The 26,352-nt window shown below is 39.7% G+C and overlaps 1 protein-coding gene across 4 annotated transcripts in view; it reads right to left on the reverse strand.

The window, feature by feature from the left end:
* LOC126481645 (glycerol kinase-like) overlaps positions 1 to 25,798 on the reverse strand; it is a 177,250-nt gene extending 151,452 nt beyond the window's left edge. Inside the window, exon 1 of one of the 4 annotated variants that reach the window (XM_050105554.1) lies at positions 25,503 to 25,798. The gene's annotated coding sequence lies outside the window, so the exon portion shown is untranslated. Of the gene's footprint in view, positions 1 to 24,908; positions 25,019 to 25,261; positions 25,473 to 25,502 lie in introns of those variants that run through there. The other 3 variants (XM_050105552.1, XM_050105553.1, XM_050105555.1) reach the window with 3 other exon arrangements.
* Positions 25,799 to 26,352: the final 554 nt, after the last annotated feature.

A 26,352-nucleotide genomic window follows, 5' to 3' on the forward strand; every position in this document is an offset into this window, starting at 1 on the left:
AAAATATACCCGAACAGGTGAGGTTTTTTTACCAATGCTTTTTTCGTAATTTATCTTTCAATAAATTATTTTCAGTACAAGCATTAAGTAACAAGTGAAAGTGAGAACTCCAAAATGTGAAATTTGAGCTCAGCATCAAAAACAAACTTTTTATTATCACTGTTTATATTAGAATATTCCCAAAGGACATTTTTTTAAATTTATCTTGTAATTAACAAATTATTTTCAGTAATAACCTCAAATAACAACAACTGAAAGTGATCAAATTCCCAACAAATCTAATAGCTAAGTCAATCGCTCAATACCTCATTTGTTTATTTATTTTATTATCCATCTTTAGGCATTAAAAAATGCAATTGATGTCATTTGTGTACATATACAGTTTACATAACTAACAGAAGTGGTGTAATATATTGCAGATCATTATTGTCTAATAAGATACAAAAATTTGTCCTTGATGCTGCACAAGGTATTTGCATTATATTTACATGTATAAGTTTAACCTAAGTGAAACTATATTAGTACCGGTACTTAAGATCATCTTTAGTGCACTTCACTCATGAATGACAATACCCGAATTTGTCAAAATTCACCTGAACATCTGCATATGATCTTTGCAAGCTTGTTCAGACATACATGTTATGACATGCTCTGTAGCCTTGTTCATCTCAATATCCGGCCACTAGATATCCAACATGTAGATCGCTGGACATCTGATGTGTGTGTCCAACCAATCAGCTATCCATTTAATCTTTAATAAATATTACTTAGACTTGGGGAAGATTCTAAATGGTATATCACAGGGAAGAGTTCCATGACTACTGCTTTTCTTGGTATATATTAACAACCTTCCTTATGAAGTTCAACAGAAATCCATCCTATTTTTGGATGGCATCAATATTTTAACTGTGGGTGTGGATCTGGAAGAAGCTACAAACAGAGCTGAAAGAGCTTTATTTAGGCTAGACAGTCGGTTTGGAAATAATAAATGGATACTACCCTGGAAAAGAAGGGTCTCCACCTTGATGATAAACTAACATTAATGAAGCACATCAACAACATAAGTAGTAAATCAAATTCAGTCTCTTATGCATTATGGTAGTTAGCCAAAACTTTTAGTACAGTAGACCCTCATTTAGCCAAATTTCAAGGGATTGAAAAATAGCCCAATCTGGTTTAACAAAGTTTGAATTAATGAGTTTTTTTTGTTTTGTTTTGTTTTTTGGGTAAAAATATGTGACTGTTGAGTTCTTTTTTTCAATTGCTATGGTCACTAACAAAGAGTCTAGTGTGAGCAGCCAGAGACAACAGTCATGTGTGTGTGTGATGTATGTTTACTTGTGTGAAAGCAAGAGTGGTTTTTCCTTATTTGATTAAGGCTTTGGCTGTAGGTTTAATGAGTAACCATTTTTTTCTTTTTTTAATTGTGCTGTCTACAACTCAATGTGTCATCTTCACAGTGAGTGCAATCTACCCTTTCTATAACTGTTGATATTCAAACCCAGAAATTCCCTTTTCCTGGACAATTTTGAACCTATTCTTGAAGCATGGGGACAGACAATGGAATCCGTGAGTGCATGTGTTGGAACCATTTGAACCACAAACCCTCCATTTCTTCATGTTTCACTGGTCTCGTGCACTTGCTCTTTCCATTAAATGAAGTGCTTGTCTATTCTCTGTCTTCAAACAGTCAGCAAGCTCAATATGTTGTTGCATGTCGTGCTGTGTATGGTCTGCTCAGCAATTCCTCTTTTCCCCTGCCCTTGGGTCTAATGCTGTGCAAAGTGACACACGATCAGCAAGCAAGTGATCTGGCCACTGGTGCAAAATTACAGTACAGTGAGAAAAATTGTGTGAAAAGTGTAATGTAAAATACTGTTGTGCACAGCACTACATAAGTACATACTTATTTGGTTTACACAAAAAATAAGATATGAAATTTGTAAGTTTGAGATCAAATTTTAGTTTGCAGTACAAATTATCTGAAATTCAGTATAAGCAGTAGATTTTTCAGTGTACTTCGACCGGACCCGAACAGCTAGTACGGGTTAACTAAGTTTTCGGTTCATCCAGTTTCATAATAACAAGGATCTACTGTATGGAAGCCCTTAAAAGGTTTTACTCTATAACTCTTAATCAATTATGTCATGTAGAACAGAGTTATGGGGAAGCTCAGTAAATATGAAGAAAGTATTTATCATACAGAAGATGGCTATTCACACAAGGACCAATGAGGAGCACTGAACGAGCTGCAGACCAAAATTCAAACTTCTAGATATTTTTACATACACACTAAGAAAAACATTAGCCAGTTAAAGGAAAATGAGGAAGTACATCAATAAGGAACAAGAAGTTGTTCGAAACTAAGAGTGATTCAACACATGACAGGTCATTATGAGAAAAGCATAATATACATGCGGATACATGGATTATCTTCCAAACAATACCAGCCAAATAAAGAACATTAACTCCTTTAAGCATACAGCCACATAAATACTGCATAAAGATCCATTTTATTCCTTAAATGAATTTTCTGATTGTTGGAAGTTAAACCCAAAAATATGACACACACAACAGCATGAAAACGGAAGTAGGATTCATTCAATTTGGTAAACATATGAATGTATGTTAATTTAAACATTATGGAATTAGTCATAAACTTCAAGGGAGAACTTAAAACACTGCAAAATGTCATATTCTTATTGTGCTGTAATCTGTTCTCTCTATAGTTTATATAGTAGAGTACACCTTGTAAATGTCACCGTACAGAGAAAATGTCAGAGCCTACATGTAATGATTCAACATGTATCAACCGTAAATATCAAATGATGGAATGAGTGAATATACAAGCAAATAAATTATTCCTCTTACAAATCTATTAAGTACATAATTCTATGGTTGATATGGGATAGGCAATTTTAGTACAAGAAAAGTTAACATACCTTGTGACTTATAGAATAAACAACCATTATAGGATAAAAAAACTACAATGGACATACTGAGCCATCTGGAATTCCCACAAACATATCCTTAATACTTACATGTACATTACATACATACAAATATAAGGGTGGTTTCATAAATCTGGCAAATTTCCATGGAAGAATGGCTCATTTTTGTTGTACCTTCATGGTTGGTATGCTTGATTATTCCAAGGATCACATAAGGAATTTCAACAATGTACACTGAATAGTTCATTATTGACATCCATCTGAATTGGCCAGACTGAAAATGTAGAAAACCGAGTTTTGTGCTATTACTGAACATTTTCATCTGAAGGGTTGGACTGCTGCACAAATCAAATTTGGAAGAAGCTCATGTAGACTCTGCATCATCATAAAAGACCAGTTACTTTTGGATTAATGAATTTAAAAGTGGTTGGACAAGTAATAAAGACTAAGTGCACTCTGCTCGTCCAACTGAGGTCACCACAAAGGAAACCATTGACAAATTCAATGATATGGTGATGCAAGATTATCGAAAAAAAATTCAGCAGACTGATGAGGCTGTAGGCATCTCAACTGAATGAGTGCATAATATCCTGCATGGGAGAATTGGCTATGAAGAAGCTGTGTGCAAGGCGTGTGCCATGATTGCCCACAGTCGACCAAAAGCACATATGGCACAACATTTCAACACAAGGTCTGGTGATGTTTAATCACAGACTGTAAGACCTTTTGAGCCGATCTATGACTTAACAAAACCTGATCCATCATTACACACCAGAGTCAAAATGGCAGTCAAAACAATGGACAAAGACTGGTGAAAGTTCACCGAAGAAGGCAAAGAGTATTTTGTCAGCTGGCAAGGTGGTGGCCAGTTTTTTGGGATTCCCAAGGAATAACCCTCACACATTACTTGCAAAGAGGCAGAACCATAACTGGACTCTACTAGCTTCATTGTTGGCTGAAAAAGGACCAAGGTTGACACACCAAAAAGTGTTCTTTCAGCAGGGCAATTCACTATCCCATACTTCAACAATAACAATGGTGAAAGAGTATGAATTGGGCTTTGAACTGGTTCCTCATCCACCATATTCACCAGGCTTAGCTCCAAGTGACTTCTTTCCCTTCCCTAACTTGAAACTTGGCTTGATGGGAAGAAATTTTCGTGAAATGATGAAGTGACAATTGCAGTCAATGAGTAATCTGCAGAGTTTGACAAAGTATTTTTTTCATAGGATGAAAAATCTGGAAGATTGCTGGACCAAGTGTATAACCGTCAAAGGAGACTATCTCAGGAAGTAAGGTGATTTGTTTATGAAAAAAAAAATTCTCTTCCTTTTTTACCAGATTTATCAAACCAGCCTCATATAATACTCTGATTTAAAGCATTAGAACTTTATTTTATAGAAGTATTTCCTGATGGGACTCCAATAATGGAGACAAGGTGGTCAATTGTACAAATATTTTCTTCACAAAGCGCGATACAATAGCATATCCACTATGTATCAAAGCTCATAATACACTGAAGTCTTTGACTCATACACAGATGTTTCTCTCCTCATTCGCCAGTGATGCATATCACAGTCGATATCCCCACAATTTCTTGAAATTGCTTAACAGTGTAGAAGCACTGATAAAACAATAGTTGTCTGAATTTGACTTTCATTTATATTATTGGTCTGATTGGTATGAAGTCCACTGAAAGATGGCTATATACAGGCTAACTATAAAGTCCATGAAATACTTCAAAAAACTGATACAGATAAATGGCCAAGCACAACATAGCAAATGAAACAGTATACGAAGTACAAACTCTCACAGCTTTTTACAATGTTTATAAATGTTCTGTGTGTCCACCCTTCATTGCACAGCACACATTTTAATCAGTAGTCTAATTCTGCCCATACCTGGCAGAGCATGTCATGAGTGATGTTAAGAACAGCTGCTAAGATGTAATGTCACAAGTTGTCCAGGTTATGTGGCAGTTGGTGAACATAAACACTATCCTTGATGTAACCCCACAAGAAAAAGATCACAAAGCATCAAGTCTGGCAACTTCACAATGAAATAGCACAAGGTCAGCAACTGCAACACACCTATCCTGTGATGTAGCAATGTCCCATTTAGTTAATGGCATACACAATTGCGGAAATGTGGTGTGGTGCCATCTTGTTGAAAGGTGAAATCCCTGTTATCAGTTTCAAGTTGTGGCATAAGTCACAACTGCAACACATCAAGATACGTGATATCATTGACAGTTTTCTCAGTGAAGAGGAAGGAAGACTAGAATTTAATATCCCACCAACAGTGCAGTCAATAGAGATGGAACACAAGCTTGGATTGTGAGAGGATGGGGAAGGAAATCATGCATGCCCTTTTCAAAGAAATCATCCCAGCATTTGCCTGAAGCAATTTAGGGAAATTGCAGAAAACCTAAATTTGGATGGCTAGACAGGTATTAGAACTGTTATCCTCCCAAATATGAGGATCCATAGACTGTCTTATTAGACAAGGCACAGAATAAATCAATTTTCTTGGAATTCCAGATGATTTCAACAGTACATGTTTCCTATACGAATATGTTGGGTCTGCTCCCTTCCCTAAATAATGAAAAGTGGTTTTGATACTGAAGATTAATGTGTTTGTGAAGTCATCATTTTCAAGATGATTCTGCATATCAATAAAGAACTGCAGATGGCACAATTTATCATCATAGCTTATGGTTTGCAGAAGCTGCAGTTTGTACAGCTTCACTCTTACCACACTTACGAAGGATTTTCCACACCATTGGCTGTTAAATTCTGCACTAGCTTGATAGATAGAGTCTGTGGGACTTCAGACCATCAGATCCCTCACATGGCCAAATGTCTGTCCTGACATGTCTGGGTGCCCCAAATGTTTTGCATTGCACAAACCTTTACCCTCTCTGTACCATTTCTCTACACTGTTGTATAAAGTGGTGGTGTCTCATGAAACTTACAATGAAAAGCTCTTTGTACACTCACTACCATAAGACAACAGGCAAATTCTATCCCATAAAATACCTTCTCTGCCTACATTTTCAGCAATTACGGTTCGTGGGTCCCTTGTCAGCAGTTTTAAAACTAACTTGCTGGAGCCACATTACACACACACACACACACACACACACACACACACACACACACACAAACACACAGAGAGAGAGAGAGAGAGAGAGAGAGAGAGAGAGAGAGAGAGAGAGAGAGAGAGAGAGAGAGAGAAGTCCCCTGGATTCTATAATTACCCTGGATTTTGATCACCAAACTTTACACAATTGTCATATACGTGACTCTTGCTTTTATATCATAGGATTGGCCATTAATGCTGCATTGTGAAACAAGTTAAGTATGTATAGATACGCTAGGGCCAGGATTTTAAACTGCGAAGAAAGTGCCTCCAATGTAAACATTTCTTTTTAAATGACATTATTTTCTCTGCCTGGTTCTTAATATAAAAACAGTATGAGACCTGGATACATTCCCAAAAAATCAGATCACAGCTCGAAACAGAATCAAATATACGAGGGCTATTCAGAAAGTAGGGAGCGTTTCTGACTGACGCCGCTAGGCGTGCACCGATCGCGTATATTTTGGTATGTGCGTGCTCGGCAGCTCAGTCGGCATCCATCTGTGACAGTGGGAACGTCTCTGCGCATCTGGTTTTTTCAATATTCGAATTTGAAATGTGCACTGCAATCGAAAATCCCGCCATTTGTGAGGTGCAGTCTGCAATACAGATTTTGTTGGCAAAAAACCTAAAACCTACAGAAATTTATCGTGAACTGTATGAAGTGTACGGAAACAACATAATGAGTGAATGTTCCGTCCAGAAATGGTGCATTCGGCTAAAAAATGGCAGAACTAATGTTCATGATGAAGAGAAGAGTGGACGCCTGAGCACTGTGACTGACAATCCTGTCACTAAAGTTGATGAAACAATTCATGAAAACTGTTGCTTCACAATAACGGAGCTTTTACTTTCTTTTCCACAAGTTCCATGGACTTTGTGGTTTGAAATTGTCACTCAAAAGCTAGGCTACCACAAATTTTGTGCACAATGGGTGCCCAAAATGCTTACAGAGCACCATAAAGAGCAGCGTATGGAAGCAACGTTGACAATTTTGGAGGCCTACCACAAACAAGATGATTCATTACGGGATCAAATCGAAACCTGTGATGAGACTTGGGTGAAACACGTCAATTACGAGACAAAATTACAGTCCATGGAGTGGGGGCACACAAGGTCCCTCCCAATAACCAAGAAAATGTTTGCAAACATGTTGATGGCACAGCGTTTTGGGATAGGCAAGGTGCGCTTCTTACTGATTTTCTCGAATGTGGAGCAGCCATAAATTCTGCCCAGTACTGTCAAACTTTGCACAGCCTTGGAAGAGCAGTTCAAAACTAACACCGAGGAAAGGTGACGTCCAAAATTTTGTTTTTGCATGACACTGCCTGACCTTACATGGCGAACCCCACTAAAGAACTCCTTAATTCATTCAAATGGGAAATTTTCCTTCATCTGCCCTGCAGCACCCATCTTGCAACTTCCCTATTCAGAGCACTCTCATATAAGACACATACAAGAATGACCTAGAACGAATTCAGCAACATGAAGCAGAAGGCACCAATACATCAGAGTACTCCAAAGACTTCACCTTACATGAGATCAATGCAGCACTCAAAGAAATGAAAAAAAAAGAAATAATAATAATAATAATAATAATAATAATAAAGGCTCCAGGATTTGAGGGGGTACACCCAGAGCTCCTCATCAATCGCGGAAACAAGACACACACATGGCTAGTGATTACTTCACCAATTTATGCTTTCAGGAAACATTCCAAAAACCATCAAAAGAACAAAAATTGTAGCTATACTAAAGGCTGCTGAACCAGCAAATAAAGCTGCTAGCTATCGTCCAGTCACCTTCCTGAGCTGCTGCTACAAGCTTTTATTACAAAAATTTATCCTTAACAGAATCAGTCCAAAGATCCATGAGTTACTCCCACCTACCGAGCAGGACTGAGACCTCACAGAAGCTGTACTACAGACCCAAGTTCTTAACTTAATCACACATATAGAAGCTGGAATTCAATGACGACTTAAAACATCAGTGGTTTCTGTTGACCTTGAAGCTGCCTATGATATATTATGGAAACAGGGACTCCTATACAAACTTGCAAGTGTTATACAGTGTCAAACCATTAATAGGCTCACAAATAACATGTCATCTGAGAGGTACATATCTAAGTGGTCCTCGGCAATCAATTAAGCAAACAGAAACTTAATAATGGTCTTCTCCTGGATTAAGGTTTAGCACTAGTTCTTTTCAACTTATGTACATCTGATCTCTCTGAAACAGAGTTGAGGAAGTTCATCTACATCAACATGGATACTCTGCAGACCTCACTTAAGTGCCTGACAGATGGTTCATTGAACCATCTTCACAATAATCCTCTATTATTCCACTCTTGAACAGCAAGCAGAAAAACGAACACCTATATCTTTACATGTGAGCTATGTAGGTCAGTGTCAACAAAATATTTTCGCATTTGGGGGAGAAAGTTGGTGATTGAAATTTTGTGAGAAGATTCAGCTGAAACGAAAAACGCCTTTGTTTTAATGGCATCCATCCCAAATCCTGTATCATGTCGGTGACACTCTCTCCCCTATTTCGCAAAAATACAAACCTTGCTGCTCTTCTTTGAACTTTCTTGATGAACTCTGTTAATCCTATCAGGTAGACTATGCAGCAGTACTCCAAAAGAAGATGGACAAGCACAGTGTAGGCAGTACCTTTAGTAAATCTGTTACATTTTCTAAGTGTTCTACCAATAAAACAGTCTTTGGTTTGCCTTCCCCACAACATTTTCCTTATGTTCTTCCAACTTAAATTGTTCATAATTGTAATTCCTAGGTATTTAGTTGAATTTAGGGCCTTTAGATTTGACTGATTTATCATGTAACCGAAGTTTAACAGACTCCTTTTAGCACTCATGTGTATGACCTCACAGTTTTCATTATTTAGGGTCAATTACCAATTTTTGCACCATTCAGATATCTTTTCCAAACCGTTTTGCAATTTGTTTTGATCTTCTGATGAGTTTACTAGACATTAAATGACAGCATCATCTGCAAACAACCTAATATGGCTGCTCATATTGTCTCCTAAATAATTTATATAGTTAAGGAACAGCAGAGGGCCTATAGCACTAACCTGGGGACACCAGAAATCACTTCTGTTTTACTCAATTACTTTCTGTCAGTTACTATGAACTGTGACCTCTCTGACAGGAAATCACTAATCCAGTCACATAACTGAGACGATATTCCATAAGCACCCAATTTCATTACAAGGTGCTTGTGTGTTATAGTGTCGAAAGCCTTTTCGAAATATAGAAATATGGAATCAATTTGAAATCCCTTGTCAATAGCACGCACTACGTTGGGTGTGTAAAGAGCTAGTTGTGTTTCGCAAGAACGATGTTTTCTAAATCAATGCTGACTTTGTGTCAACAGACTGTTTTCTTCGAGGTAATTCATAATGTTCTAAAGCAATATATGTTCCAAAATCCTGCTGCATATCGACATTAATGATATGGGCCTGTAATTTAGTGGATTACTCTTGAATATTAGTGTGACTTGTGCAACTTTGCATTCTTTGTGTACAGATCTTTTGTTGAGCAAGCAGTTGTATACGATTGTGAAGTATGGAGCTATTGCATCAGTGTACTCTGACAGGAACCTAACTGGTATACAGTCTGGACCAGAAGACTTGCTTTTACTGAGTGATTAAGTTGATTCACCACCCCGAGGATATCTACATCTAAGTTACTCATGCTGGCAGTGGTTTTTGGTTCGAATTCTGGAATATTTACTTCTTCTTCTTCTGCTTTGGTGAAGGAATTTTGAAAGGCTGTGTTTAGTGACTCTGATTTCACAGCACTGTCATTGATAGTATTTCCATTGCTATCAAGCAGAGAAGGCATTGACTACCTTGCCACTAGCATACTTTAAAAACCCATCATTTGTTAATTTATTTGGCATGAATTTGGCAGAAGTTAGTTGCTTTATTTTAACTGTGGAATGGCCAATGCAAAGCCACATGTCACTTTTAATGGTCATATCCTCTACCACCAAGACTTCCCAGACAATCTACTTTGTTTCTGTGTGATTTAAATATTTCACATGTGAGAGAAATCAATTTTCAGCCAACCACAGCAATGAGGGCAATACAGCTTGCATCAGATCTACCCCTCTTCACTGGCTACCAACTCTATGACACATTGTGCCACCAGATCTTCAAAGACAGAATGCCCTTCTCAAGGAATATCAAAAATTAATTAAAAATCCTCAGCTTTCAATTCACTCTCACTTGCCTGCACTTAAAATGAGCTGATTTAAGTCAGGCAGTCACCTATCACATTGTCAATATCGGCACAAGCAGTGGATTCCAACATGAGCAGGAAATGGTCAGAAGCAAGGGAAAATACTGCCCATGAGGAATATGAGACACTCTTAAGACCCAGCACAAGACCAGCTGGAATGGAATTAGCACAATGTGCTTGGAAAACAACTAACAGAATTTGTACAGGCCATGGCATCTGTGCAGAAGGCCTCCACCAATCAGGAAAGGCTACATCATCTCAATGTGACACTGGCAATAAACATCAGATGATCAGACACATTGTTACAAGCTGTACCAGACAAGCTTAACATGGAGATCTAGAAGATTTCTTTGAAATGACAATAGCAGACCTTGAAAGGATTGAAAATCTGTAAATCATACTCTGGAGAAGCGTGCTAAGTAAATGGATGAAAGACGCAAAGAACCACCATGACTTAATAACAAAACTTAGAAAATGCCAATAAAACAGACTGTAGCACACACTGTTCAAATATAAATGCTGAAATACCCACAGACAAAAGTTAGTAGAAATCCATGCACCAATGAAAGGTCTGTGCAAAGCACACAACTTCCATTGTCATATGTTAGTGAAAGAAAAATAGTGCCAAGAATCTTGGGAAATTCTAGTCCTACATAAACTCACTAAGAAGGTCGAAGGATTCTATTCATTCACTTGTAGATATGTCTGTTGTGGCATAAGAAGACAGCAAAAGGAAAGCTGAAGTTTTACATCTCACTTCTGAAAAATCATTCACACAGAGTATTGCAGGAATCCAATCATTTGACCACCACGCAAACGTGCCTATGGATGCCAGAAATAGGCATCCCTGATAATGAAAAAGCATTGAAGGAGTTGAAAACAAATAAGTTGTCAGTTCCAGATGAAATACCAATTCAGTTTCACAGAGAGTACATCTGCATGTATACTCTACAAGCCACCTTACAGTATGTGGCAGGGGGATGGAAAGGAGGGGGAGGGTACTTTGCATGCCACTATCACTCCCCCCTCTTTCCTGTTCTACTCATGAACGGTTCACGGGAAGAACAATTGTTGGCAAACCTCCATTTAGTTCCCCTTAAATCACTCCATATGCATACTCCTCGATGTTTTATGGATGTGACCACATCCAGTAATTGTTCTGCAATCGTGTAATCCTTCTGCCTATTTATCCACAGAACATGGTATTTGTTTATGCTGAGCATCAACTGCCAATCTTTGCACCAAGCATCAGACCTATGTATGTCTTTCTGTAGCTTGACACAGTTTGCTGGTGTTGTGACTTCTCTGTATATAAAAGCATCACCATGGCAAGCCTCATGGAACTTTTGATGTTACCCACCAGGTCATTTACATGTACTGCGAAAAGCAATGTACCTACAACTCTCCCCTGGAATAACCCTGATGTTACATCTACGTCTGAAGTTTTCTTCTCCACTTCGAGCGACATGCTGTGTTCTGTTTGCCAGAAATTCTTCAATACAATCACACAGCTGGTCTGATACTGTGTACAGTCTTAATTTGTTCATTATGAATTGGTCCAGAATTGTATCTAACAGGTTTCAGAAATCAAGTAACACAGCATCAACCAGTATTTATTGTTTCTGGATCTCGTAGACAAACAGAGCAAGTTAAATTTCACATGTTGATTCCTACAGAAATGTCATAACATACAAGCATAAAACATGTTCCAAAATAAAACAGACAAACATCAGAGATATGAAGCTTATAGTTTTGTGCATCTGTTCAATAACCCTTCTTGAAAATGGGAATGATCTGTGCTTTTTTTCTCCATCATTAGAAATACTTCATTCTTCCAGCAAGCTACAGTACTCTGCTGCTAGAAACAGAGCAAGTTTTTTTGCATACTACATGTAGAATTGTGCTGGTACCCCACCAGATCCAATGGCCTTTCCACTGTTTAGTAATTTTAGTAGCTTTTCTATCCCATGGTCACCCATTTCGATATCTGTGGTGTTGACATTCATGCAACAATTTAATGGAGGAATCATAGTATGAACTTATTTAGTGAAACAGTTTTTAACCTGACAGCCTTCCCTCTATCACCCTCCACTTCAACGTCATTATGGTCACAATGTCTGGACAGATGGCTTCAATCCATTTACTGTTTTAACATAAGATCGAAACTGCGGTAACCCTATGTTATCACATCTACTGTGCCACCACCACACTGACCACAAACATAACAAGGCATGTGACACTGATTCATCTTGTTACAATTTAACTCATCCGCACCACCTTCTGGCAGATTAATAACCTACCTGTTACAATCCTGGAATTTGGGGGGGGGGGGGGGGGGGGGCCTCTCTCTCATTCTGTTATGCTTCATTCATGTGTTCATTTGACTCCCCTCTCAGGCCACTTGTTATGATATAGGACTCTGCTTAGCTATGTGCATGGAATTTGTATAGAACTTCTAAACCCTATTCTCACTAAAGTGATTTGGTTACTCTATGCATTATTACTTGTGTATGTTGCTATGCAAATGGCAACAAGTATGGTTCGTTCTTCATGTTTTTTTTGACAAAGTTGCAATGGAGTTAGGTGCATCCTTGGAACTTGTTTTTCAGAGTTTACTACAGCAGCAACTGGAAATCAAAAGGAGGCTAGAAATGCAGCAGAAACACAAGGCCATGCCGGAAAGGGAGTTGACAGGCCCGTTAATGTGGCCTCAAAATTTTCTGTCCTATCCACCACCTTCCCCCACTTATGACGAAGCTGCCAAAGACAGAATCATATGAGAAATGCCTACAGAAACACGTCATGGCCTTCAATGTAACAGACACTGACACTCTTAAAACTCTCTTTCTGTCATGGTTATCTCCCTAAATGAACCATCTGTTAGGGAAGTTATGTTCCCTTCAGGATCCTGTGCCTCTATCGTTCAAGAAATGTGTTGTTTGCTGACTTAATATTATCACAAGCATACCCATGTGGTTTCCATGAGAATGGAGTTTTATCAGGGCAGGAAGCAACCCTGTCAATCTTATCAGACTTGGGCTGTGGAGATGCAATGTATAAGTTGAAGGGGTCATTTCATTACTGCTCAATCTAAGGAATCTTATGCAAACACAGTGGTTCGGGACACTATCATTATGTCAGCTCCAATAAAGAGATCTGCCAATGGGCACTGCACTTTTAAGACATCCCCCCCGCCCCCTCTCGAGAAGTAGTACCCAAGATAGCACAAGCATTTGAAGTTTCCCGGACCACAGGCCGTCAGTCAGATTCCTGGGCTGATGTCACTCGAGTGACAGCAGGCACACGTTTCATCACGCCTTCAGGGGCTTAACTCATAGTAGTACAGCAGCTCCAGTTGTTGCACTCCACACAAGCTCGGGAGCGGTGGACAAACTTCCGCAAGCCCCTGCCTTCCTGTCCTACTTTTTCTGTTCAATATGCTCCGTCATCCTGCCTTCAGCATAGGAGAGCACTGTTGAAAGAAAGGACACTTAGCAAACGTGTGCAACTCTTGGTCGGTTCCATCTGTGACTTCAAACCCTCAGCCTAAGGACATTATAGTTATTAGCCTCACATGTATTAATTTTGCAATTGTTTCAACAAAACTGTTAATCAATGTGTTTCCCTATAATATGCCCATTCCACTGTATATGGATATGGATGCGGCAGCATCATTTCTGAACTCTTAAGACTTACCTGTGTCTCGGTTCGCCTCTGCTGTTTCCCACTTCATGCCATCTTGCCAGTTATAACCTACAACAATTTCCTATTCTGGCACAATTTACAACAGAGATGACAAACAAACTGGCAGCGTGTTCATTGACATTCCTTGTGGTGAACAGTGCCTTTACGAAAATGTGTTTGGCTTGGATGCTTTCCTCACCTCCAGAAGCACAGCCACCAATTCAGTAAATTTAGTCAGACCTTGCGCCCTTTCGAGAACTGGATGCCTGTGCAAGGAATTTTCCGTACTTTTTTTGCCTTCGCTAGGCACGGCCACATATTTCACAGCACATATCACCCTCAAAAATGGTGCACAACCTCCTTTGACCCCTGCCCCTTCCCTTTCTGTTGCCTGGCCAGGAGTGACCAAGTAAAAGAAGAACTAGGTAGGGTGTTATGGAACCTATACTGTCCCATCAATGGGCTATGCCATTACCGATTATTAAGAAACAAATGGGCAAGCTCTGCTTTGATAGTGATGGTCAATTTGCAGTCTTTGGTCGACATGTACCCCATTCCATGACTGGAAGAACTCATGACAAAATTGGTGATGTGCAGTATTTTACGAAATTGGATTTGTCAGGAGTATATTTGCAGCTGTCGTCTGATGAAGAGTCAGCCACGCCAGTTGCTTTTTGCCAATAAGCCATATGGCACCTAACAGTACTGTGGTTTGTTCTTGAAGTTGCTAGCGTTCTGGCTCTTTTTCAGCATTATTTGGAACAACTCACGCAGCAAATTCCTTGTATCAACTACCATGATGAGATTGTTGCCACAGTCCAGCCACTGAGGACTATCTTCGCAACCTACAGCTTCTGTTACAGAACTGTGGGATGCACATCTCAAGCGTAATGTAGATAAGTCGTTTTCTTCCAACCCTCTATTGAATACCTGGGAATATGTCAGTTCCTGTCAGGGTATACAGCCAATGAGCAGTCATATTTTGGCTACAGAGGCCCTCCAAAGTCCTACTAATGTGAAGAGGCTCCAGCATATTTAGCCATAGTCGCATATTTGCATCATTTGTTTGGACCCATATCTGTAAACAAATATTTCAGAAAATGAAACATGTTTAGTGTTCCACACTGTTTATGGCCACATACTGCATGGGTCACCAGTCTATGGTGGCTACCAATTACCGCAGCACACCATGGGGTCCATACTGTCTCGCCATATTACAGATGGTTTGGAAAGGCCCATTGCCTTTGCCTCGAAGATGCTCAACTTGGCACAGAAAAATTACTTGCAAATTGAGAAGGTGGCCCTCATCATTATTTATACACTCAAGAAGCTTCATGTGTTTATCTATAGTGTCAAGTTTCACCTGGTTGCGGACCATAAGCCTTTAGCTTCCATCTTTAGGCCCGTGGCACATCTGCCAGGCAAGACAACACACAGACTTCAACTTTGGGCTCTGTTCCTCAGTGGTTATCACGAAGTGACCCACTTTCGCCCAACAGCTCAACACTCAAATGATGACGCCCTCTACTGCCTTCCTATGTGTCTCAAGCCCAGCTTCAACCACAATGATTTTCTCTGTCTATACTTTGATGACGAAACTCAACAGACAATGGGTGAGTTCCCTATTACTGGCTCCTGCTTCACCTACACGGTCAGCCTGATTCTGTGTGTTAGCCAGGAGTGGCACTGTATTTAGCAAAAGCATGGGTGGCCAGAACAGCTTGCAGCTCATACATCAGATCCCGTTCATAATTATTTTGTGCTGCACCACAGATTGACACTCGTTGATGGAGTTATTTTTTTGTCTACGAAACACACTGTGCCGTGCGTGGTCATTTCAGCATCATTCAGGCAGGACATCCTTTGCCTCCAGCAACTGGTCACTGGTCCACATCACAAATGAAGAAGTTGGTCCACCAACATGTCTACTGGCCACAGATCAATAGCGAATTGAACATTTCATTGTTCCTTGCTTTAAGTGTGCAAGCCACCAAGCCATCCCGATGCAGTGCTACTCTCCATGGTGGAACCTTCTCAGCCTTGGTAGTGAATCCACGTTGATTTTGTGGGTCCCTTTTCTGGACGCTTACTGGTCAGTGCTCACAGATCCTATCCTTAGTTTCCGTACATCATAAACTGCCTCCTGACACGGCAGAATCAGCAGTGCAAGACCTAACCTGGCTCTCCTCTGTCACAGGTCTCCCCCCATCCTGGCGACCAACAATGACCCACAGTTTATCTCATAAACTTTTCACAATTTTTGTGCACAACACGGTATCCACCAGATCAAGACAACCCCATTTCACTCCAGTTGAACGAGGAGGCAGAATGCTTTGTCTGAACTTCCAAGACACAGATCAAGAAATACATAGGGGATGCCCCGGCTGATGATGCATTCACCCATTTTCTCAGTTCTTATAGGTCCATGTCCCTGCGCGAGAAGAGCCCGGCTGAACTGCTTCGAAGATGCCAGGCACACACAGTCTGCAACCTCCTGCTGCCTCTCCCGACCCCCTCAGATGCCTCCATTGCTATAATACACACCAGAGGCCATTACCTGGGCTCGCACTTTTGATCACCATGAGTAAGACCCAGGTAGTTGTCCAAGGCCTGCAGGGCTGGAGAGTCTTTTCAGTGGAGACAGAGGACAGGCTCGTGGCCCACCATTGCAACCAACTTTCCCCACAGGTGGGGTATCGGCCTCTGCCGCCCCTGCACACGACTACTGCATCCTCAAGATCCTCCCATTCCCCACCATCCTTGTGGCCCCCTTCTCCATTTTTGCCCACACCTGCTACACCCAGCCCAATCTTGCCTAATTCACAATCTGCTGATGTCTTTTCTAGCCCTCCAAGCGATCATCAGGGGCTGAGTATGTATGATCTTCAGCAGTAAATGGTGGGGCTAGATGGTCAATGGGTGCCACACCAACCAGCTCCTGCCCACTCCCCCTAAGTCCCAAACCACCCATGGATCCCATCCAGCGTTGGAATTTCCTGGAGCAGGTATCTGCCCAGCGCACATCCCCAGGTAATCAACCTGTCACTACCAGGGTCATTTCCAGCCCTATTCCCCAGTGCTGGCTGACAGGACTTTTGGTTCTCCATGTGCACCTGTGAATAGAGTCCCAGAAGATATGGACATCACTTTTCTGGATTCTGTATGCCATCCCATGCTGTGGGGGAGGGGCCATCAGAGGTGTACAGTCTCACTGTCATCCTACTACGGGAAAGGACTGTGCTAACTTTGCATTACATCGTCGGTGCCAAGCTGGCCGTGAACCTGACAAGACATGTTGGCACCAGCTCATCTTGTTACTTGCCTGCACCAGTATCTGGGGGCAGGGTCCAGTTGACACGGCAGTGGCATGATCAAATAGCGACGGCAGCATCATAGCCAGGTCAGCACACACTGCCCATGGACAGTGCCACCTTGTGAATCAGATTAGCAACGTAGCTGTTATAATCCTGTAGACAGGGTTGGATTGGCTGTATGTCTGGTGCTCTCTCTCTCTCTCTCTCTCTCTCTCTCTCTCTCTCTCTCTCTCCCCCCCCCTGCCCCCCCCCATTTATAGTTCATTTCTGCGCACACCTGACAGGGCACGGGGCACTAGTTATTTGTTTGGAATCGGCCTAGCTATGTACAAACTGGGTTCTCATTAAAGTGATCTGGTTATTCTATATATTCTTATTTGTTTGTGAGGTTTTTGCTATGGTTAAATTTGGAGTGCAGGTCTCTTTGCTTTTGTAGCAGATTTCTAACACATCTGTCCAACCCTGGTTGGTCTTTCCCATCCCTCACATCTTTACTTGTCACACATTTCTCTAACAATAGGTCATCCCCTGGTCTAAATAAATGATCTTGATGAAACTTGGTGGGTATGTAAAGGGATCAAAGTAGTGCTGTACATATTTTGTTGTTTTTGCCCAATTTCCCTTTTAAGAGGTAAAACACAATCCAAACGGTAATTTGGTGTATTAGGTTTAGAGGTAATATCTTCAAAACAATTATATATAAAAAATTGTGTTTCAAATAAAAGTTGAAATGTAATTAACTTTCTTTAAAACTGTATAACCAACTATTGTAATAATGTGAAATTTTTGCAAAATGTCCCACCACCATTAATTACTGATAAAAAATGAAAACTTTTCTTATAACGGAAGTTACAGGATCTTTCTCACCACATCCACCCATGTGCACTAAACATGGTTTTGTAATATCATTTTATGAAAATAAGCTGTACACAATATGCTGTTGGAATATTTTCAACGTACCTAATTAAAATAATAATCTAAATGTTCACTGTTATTCTAATTATTTTGACTTATATTTGTTTTTCATTTTAAATTATTATTTTACATATTAAATTCATGATTTTTTGTTTTTAGTTTAATGATTATCTGTAAAGAAATACTAGTGGGACAATGTTTTGACTGCTTGAGCATGGTCTGTTCTAGACCTATTACTCCAGGCAGCTATACCTAATACCACCATCTTAATACTCCTTTATTAGATTGGTGTAGATATTCAGCCTTGCAACTCCATTGTATTACCTTAGGGTCCTGCTATGCTGTGCCCTGTTCTTCCTCAGCATCGAACTTCTTTCTTCCGTGCAGATTTCTGAACATGAAGTGGCTATAAAACAAAACACTGCCTCTCTTCTTAAATGAAGGGTAGATTGGTCCCAATTAACTTTGTATATTATCACAAACTTTCCAAAAGGTTACATGGGAACCAACTAAAATTATTGTCTCAAAGACTTCTTGTTGTTAACATTCTGCGAATAGCATATAACAACAGTCACTTGTATACAACATATTTGTCTTCCTTGGTGCCGGAGCTCCTTCATTCCTCCTTGCTACACAGAGATTACAAATGTTCTCCAGCAGGTAGATTCCACACCTGTTGAATAATACTTTCCCACAGTATGTGGCCTGATGTTCGCAAACTAACTGTGATTGCCCACTTATTTACTCCGAGCTCTATGTTTGACATAGATGATACATGCCCTTCCGGGAATGGCATGGCTCACTACATTTGTATGGCAGCATACAGTCAGTCATTTTTCCCTTGCTCCATTAGCTAGTGGAACAAGAAAGGGAATAACTAACAGCGGTACAGGGTATCCTCTGCCATGCACCACATGGTCGCCTGTGGAGTATAGGTGTAAATGAAGGAAAATTATGAGGAACTAACACACATACAAAGCTTTACTTTAAGTCATTTGCTGGTATTAGTCAAACAAATCTAACTAAAAAACTGGGTTGTTTTGAAATATTTACCCAGACGTGTCGACACCTGTGTGTCATCATCCGTGCGTCAAATTTTTATTTCTTAAAATTACATCACTAACTGAACTGTATTATTATACATCCATTTTAGTGCTTTTTTTTTCAGCGTGTCTTCTGCAAAATTTTTCGTCCTGTTTCGTGTCTCTGGTTGGTGTCTCGATCAACTGCTATTTAGTGCATTGTTTTCACTCAGTTTTCACAAGTTTCCACTCTCTACTTCACCTCATATGCATTTTCACAAAATGTGACAAAACGTGATCTGAGCAGACACTTCTGACAATGTACTCAAGCAGCAGAGCAAACACGTGTAAGTTCTGTATTGTTAATAAACAAAGGGAAACTATCTTTACTTAGTGTATCATAAACAGTTTGGATAAAATGTTACCTTCCTTCATTGCCATGATCTGTAAAGAACAGAACAGATAACAACTTTTTATGGCTGCAGTAGAAGAATATGCACAAAAATCTGATGCAGCTGTCATAAACGACTTCCTAAACCAATACTGGAACATGATCAGGAAAGAGGCCACCACAACATACTTGAATCGCTCAGACTAGAATGTTGTTCTACTGGCACAAACAAACAAACAAAGTGGAAATAATGAAACTGAAAGTGATCAACTTGATGGGAGTAGTCAGAAAACATTTGAAAAATAATTTGGTCAGCAGCACAATTCAGTCTCCTTTTTAGTGGCAAGTTCTTAGTAATCCACTAGCTGTTCCCAGCCACATTTTACTGTGGCACAGTCTGGTTACACGAAAAAGAAAGAAAACAGAAAAGAAAGCATGCATTTCTAACATGTCTGGGGGATTGAGTATATGTCCTAATCTCCTTCTCCCCTCCCTATCTCTGTCCTTGTCCTCCTCCTTTCTCCCCCTCTCCATATAATAAAAATACATAGTTCATTTTTGTCTGACTTTTCATTAGAGCATTGTGCAAAAATTTAAAGTACATCGGTCATGACCTTTGAGATTTTTGGTAATAACATTTTCCCCTTATAAAGTGCAACAGCATCAGTCAGCACCCCCCCCCCCCTTTTCCCGTCTCTAGCCACTGTGGGTGCGCACACAGCAGCCAGAGACAGTAGTGGTCATGCATGCATGATGAGGTGAGGTGAGAGTTGCGCTCGTGTGAATGTTGTGTGTTTTCTATTTTTGGAGAAGCAATCTCTTCATTGTGCCTGTAGGCAAGTCAATGTCTCCCCTACATGATGAGTAGCAATCTATCCTTCTCATAATATTGTTATATGTTCAGTAAACTAGATTAAGAAGTCTTAGTGTCATAGCTTCAGACATTTGGACTGAGTCACATCTAATTTTCTTCCAAACTAGAAAGGTTCCCAATTTGTTGCTTTATGTTAGATGGGAGCTTGTTGAAGACCTTTGCACCAGAGTGCAAAACTCCACTCTATATGTGTGTAATTACAGCATATTTAAGTCTGTCAGCAAATATGTGCAGAGTCATTTACCGATTACAAAGGTAGCTTACCAGTGTTCTACCAAGTCTACTATCATAGAAAAGTCATGCATGTTGTCTGGAATCTCACACTAGATGAAGCTTTAGTTCAATAGATGAAAACTCCCAGTTGTGAATTACATGTGATTAAACAGATTTAAAAATCTGGATAACAAATCTGAAATGTCTTTAATACATCTATTTTTGTAACATCCAGCTAACTGCTGCTCTGTCAAAGGACTGGATTTTATCAAGAACTGTTTTTAAATGGTTGTACATGAGTTTCTTTGTTACCTTCGGTGAATATTCAATAATAGAAATTTGCTGAGAATCGACAACTCTCTATCACTTACTTTTTTCGAATACTGGGATGGTCCTACAGTCCTGAATACTTACAAGAAGCATTCTCGGCTTAATAAGATGATAATTATAATACATATATGGCCATTTTCACAGAAGCACCCTTTATTATGTGGATTTACCATCAACTTCAAATGAGAGAAGTTATTGCTCTTGTGATTTACAGTAATCACACATATCTAACTAATAGTATTTTACATTGTACGGTTTTTATGTGATGAGTTTTCATGGAACCTAGACAGGAGGATACTTTATCACAAGAAGAGTGTTGTCTGCAAAGATTGTTTACAGGTGCATTTTTTAACACACTGTCCATACGACTTCAAGAGACAAAACTATGCTAGGAAAAGAAATGAAATTCCACTGTGTTAGTTGGTAAAACAGGAGGCATACCACTTATTTTTTACACACACACACACACACACACACACACACACACACACAAATTTCAAGCTTTCGCAACCCCTGGTTGCTTCATCAGGAAAGAGGGAAGGAGAGGGAAAGACGAAAGGATGTGGGTTTTGAGGGAGGGGATAAGGAGTCACTCCAATCCCGGGAGCGGAAAGACTTACCTTGGGAGGGAAAAGGAAAAGGTATATACTCGCACACACATACATCCATCCGCACATAACAGACACAAGCAGACATATATTTTTCCCATGTGGAATGTTTCCCTCTATTACATATATTTTTTAATTTAAGAATAGCTCAGAGCACTGTAGTACTGTAATAGTGTCCAGATTATATCACTAACTGCCCAGCTTTCTTACAAATATTTGCAATATGATACAAGGTGCAAAACCAAGACATTCTTGAAATGGCAAATGGTAAAACATAATAAATTTCTTAAAAGAGAAGGCACTGAAAGCCATATCATGATAAGATTTCAAGGTGGTGCAAATGATGGCAACTTGTGTCAAATGTTCAGAAATGTAAAATTGTGCACTTAACAGGACATAGTACCCAATGACTACAATATCAGTGAATCACTGCTGGAATCAGTCATGTCATACAAAGACCCGAGTGTCATAATCTGTAGAGGTACGAAACAGAATGATCCCATAGTGTTAGTCATAGGTAAAGCAGGTGGCAGGCTACAGTTCCTTGATAGGACACTAGGGAGATGCAATCAATCTACATATGAGATTGTATACAAAACACTCACACAACACATCCTAGAACACCCCTTATGTGTAAGGGACCAATACAAAATAGGACTTACAGGAGATATTAAACAGAAACAAAGAAGGGCAGCACAAATTGTCGCAAGTTTGTGAGACCCTTGGGAGTGTGTACTTGGCAAGTTTCTAGAAGCAACTTTACGTGATAAATTTAGGAATATGTTACAGCCCTCTGTTTACTGCTTCCATAGGGATTGCAAAGACAAGATTAGACAAATTACATCACACACAGAAACAGTTATGGAATGGGAGAGAGCCCAAATAATCAATGAGAAGCACCATATGCCATGCACTTCACAATGGTTTGCAGAGTAATATCTGTAGACAAACAATCTTTTAAATATTGTAGTACTTCAATTACATTTTACAGTTCTGAAATATAGAACATTCACAAAAGAAACAAAATATATGCAAAGGATTTAAATTTACAAGGTAACTCTGAAGATATTACATCATTGCTCATATCCCTAATAACAAACAGAAAAAGCTAAATATGAAGCCAGCACTATGTTTCAGCTCAGGAAAAAAGCCATGTGGCTACAAAAGGGACACTGTCTAAAGTAATAACACAAGTGACCAAATAGGGAAAAAGAGAAGTAGCTGAAAATCCCAAAGAAAGCAGGTGCTGACAGATGTGAAAATTACTGAACTATCAGCTTAATGTGTCACAGTTGCAAAATACTAACATGAGTTCTTTAAAGAAGAACGGAAAAACTGGTAGAAGCTGGCCTTGGGGAAGGTCAGTTTGGATTCAGGAGAAATGTAGGAACATGTGAGAAATCCCACAGAAGATAGGAAAGGCAAAACTACGTTTCTAGCATTTGTAGACTTGGCAAAACTACGTTTCTAGCATAGGTAGACTCAGAGAGAACTTTTGACAATGTTGCGTGGAATACTCTCTTTTACATTCTTAAGATCGCAGGTGTCAAATACAGGGAGTGAAAGGCTATTTACAATTTGTACAGAAACCAGATGGCAGTTATAACAGTGGTGGGGCATGAAAGGGAAGCAGTGGTTGGGAAGGGCCTGAGACAGCATTGTAGCTTATCCCCGATGTTATTCAATCTGTATATTGAGCAAGCAGCAAACGAAAAAAAAAGAAAAATTTGGAGGAGGAATTAAAATCCATGGAGAAGAAATAAAAACTTTGATATTTGCTTACGACATTATAATTCTGTCCGAAACAACAGATTTGGAAGAGCAGTTGAACAGAATGGACAGCATCTTGAAAAAAGGGTATAATATGAACATCAATAAAAGCAAAACAAGGATAATGAAATGTGGTCTACTTAAACCAGGTGATGCTGAGGGAATTAGATTAGGAAACAAGACACTGCAAGTACTAGATGAGTTCTGCTATTTGGGAAGCAAAATAACTGATGGTGTTTGAAGTAGGGATGATATAAAATGTAGACTGGCAATGGCAACAAAAGTGTTTCTGAAGAAGAGAAATTTGTTAACATCAATTATAGATTCAAGTGTCAAAGTCCTTTCTGAAAGTATTTGTATGGAGTGTAGCCCCATATGGAAGTGATACATGGACAATAAACAATTTAGACAAGAAGAACTTTGAAGGTTAGATGGGTAGAGCACATAACTAATGAGGAGGTACTGAACAGAATTAGTGGCAGAACATGACTAGAAGAAGGGATCGGTTGGTAGGACACATTCTGAGGCATCAAGGGATCACCAGTTTAGTACTGGAGAGAAGCGTGGGGGTAAAAACAATAGAGGGAGGCCAAGAAATGAATACAATAAGCATATTCAGAAGGATGTAGGTTGCAGTAGATGAAGAGGCTTGCACATGACAGAGAAGCGTGGAGAGCTGCATCAAACCTGTATGTGCACAACAACAACAGCTAACAACACACAACAGATTGTCCAGTGTAACTGGAACAATGACAAGTTGAAAACTTTGAGTTAATTTATATATCTACAAGCACATCATGTAATTGATGGCATCTGTGTGTAAAGCCTGTGCATTACCAACATAAATGAGTTATGCCCCACACACATTGTACTCAAATGGTACACTGCAGACGAACAAACACATTCAGAAGCGCATTATATTAACAACACGAGCTATGGCAGCATTAACAGGTATTATCCCATCTTTTACTCTTCTAAAATAAAAATGTTGCCTCTACTGCTTTTGTTGGGTGTTTCTGAGGGCATTCAATGACACTCCATACATTTGAGTCCGGAGGCTACTAAAGAGATTTATCATTACATTTATGTAACTATCTTTGTTTCTTTTTGGGTCAATCACCTCTCAAGGTACGTTGGTTTTATGCACACTTTTGTGGTTTTTCTTAGTTTGCATCAAATACTTGTGTGTACACAGCGTTGTAACTGTTAACACTTTAGATCCTTAGGATATACTCAGCAAGAACTGTTTTCTACCACACAGATTCATCTGATTTCTTTTTTACTGAGGGAAAATTGGTTTTGGTTCACAGAGAACGACCCGTTAACAATAACAATAAAGGTCTACCGTACAAAATCGGTGGTTGTTAGCAGTTCATTAATAGCTTGTCATTTTTGGAAGATCTAAGTCAATTGTGCGAACGGCTCACTTACCATAACTTTACATACCAAGCCTTAATATACTGTACATCTGCTAATCACATTAGATATCGGTGTAATTCTTTATCCCAGCCATTCATATGTTCCATCACGGGACTCCCAGGGTGAACAGTCGTTATGGAAATTTTCCATTTTGTCGGATACAAGGAGATTCGCTTTCCTTTACCTTATTATTCACATGCGCTTGGATAGGCACTTATGGCACCTTACGAGGCATTTATGACCTTATCTGGTATTAACCGAAGAACTGATGTGGAAATACTCTGATAACAACAAGATCATAAGGTAATCTGTAATTACTGTCCAATATAACCACCACTATGTGCATAGCGTCCACGACAGCCTACCTTCACTCAACGAACGATTGCACACAGCAACAACACAGCCAATTTTCTAATAATCACCTGTTGAAACTGTACGTCAAAGCCGTTCTCCGCCGAAGTGAGGCCAATTAACACGACTTGAGTGCAATGGTGTCACATTACTCTTAATTGGTGCGTAATACCATTAACGAACAATACCAAACTAGACAAAAGTGTGACGGCTAAGTGTGCTTATGGCTATTCTTTATTAATATGGAACTATCACCTTGAAACACACACACTACTGGGTCCACAGGCAAGCCACTTTATTCAAAAACTTACACACACCTATTTCGAAAACTTTGCCAAGAAAAATTAAGTCTGTAGATAGTAGTATACAAGCAATGCCCTATTAGGGTTGGATGAAACATGAAAATCACCGCTTCGATATCATTTAACTATTTGACGTAAACATAAATAATACACGTATGCCTCATCTTCATGGTCGGCTTTGTTGTAATTAACGGCCACAAAATTTTTTTGAGCCTATTGGGCAAAAGATCATGACATTCAATTGCACTTAAAAGCTGTACCATAGATGTGGCAAAAAATAACGTAACTGATAGAAATAACCGGTTACTGAGAAGTAGCGGTTACTGCGATAACCGTTCCTCTGATACGGCCGGTATTAAGGCCCGTCCACACGCAACGATCTGTCTGCGCAAATGTCTGCGCACATCACATCTGCGCAGACAGATCGTTGCGTGTGAACAGAAGATTTGCACCAACCTGAGGTGTGTGCAAACCTGGAAGTTGGAGTTGGAGGTTTGAGCGAAACCTCTCAAATCTGTCGGTTCAAACCACATCTGCGCAGACAAGTTGGAACGTGTGGACAGGAGATCGTCGCAAATCTGGCGCGAAACAGCTGTTTGCTCAGTCTAGTGTTTGTATTTGTGTGCACAGGGCATTAAAATGGCTGATACTCGTCAGTGTTCTCGAGAGTTTGTAAGTGAATTCATTGAAATATACAGAAACCACCCATGTTTGTGGAAGATTAAAAGTAAAGAATATAGTGACCGAGACAAAAAGACAGCAGCATACAATGCTCTAATTGAAAAATTGCGGGCAGTTGGCGC

Source organism: Schistocerca serialis, chromosome 5, assembly GCF_023864345.2.
Source record: "Schistocerca serialis cubense isolate TAMUIC-IGC-003099 chromosome 5, iqSchSeri2.2, whole genome shotgun sequence".
Taxonomy (NCBI): Eukaryota; Metazoa; Arthropoda; class Insecta; order Orthoptera; family Acrididae; genus Schistocerca; species Schistocerca serialis.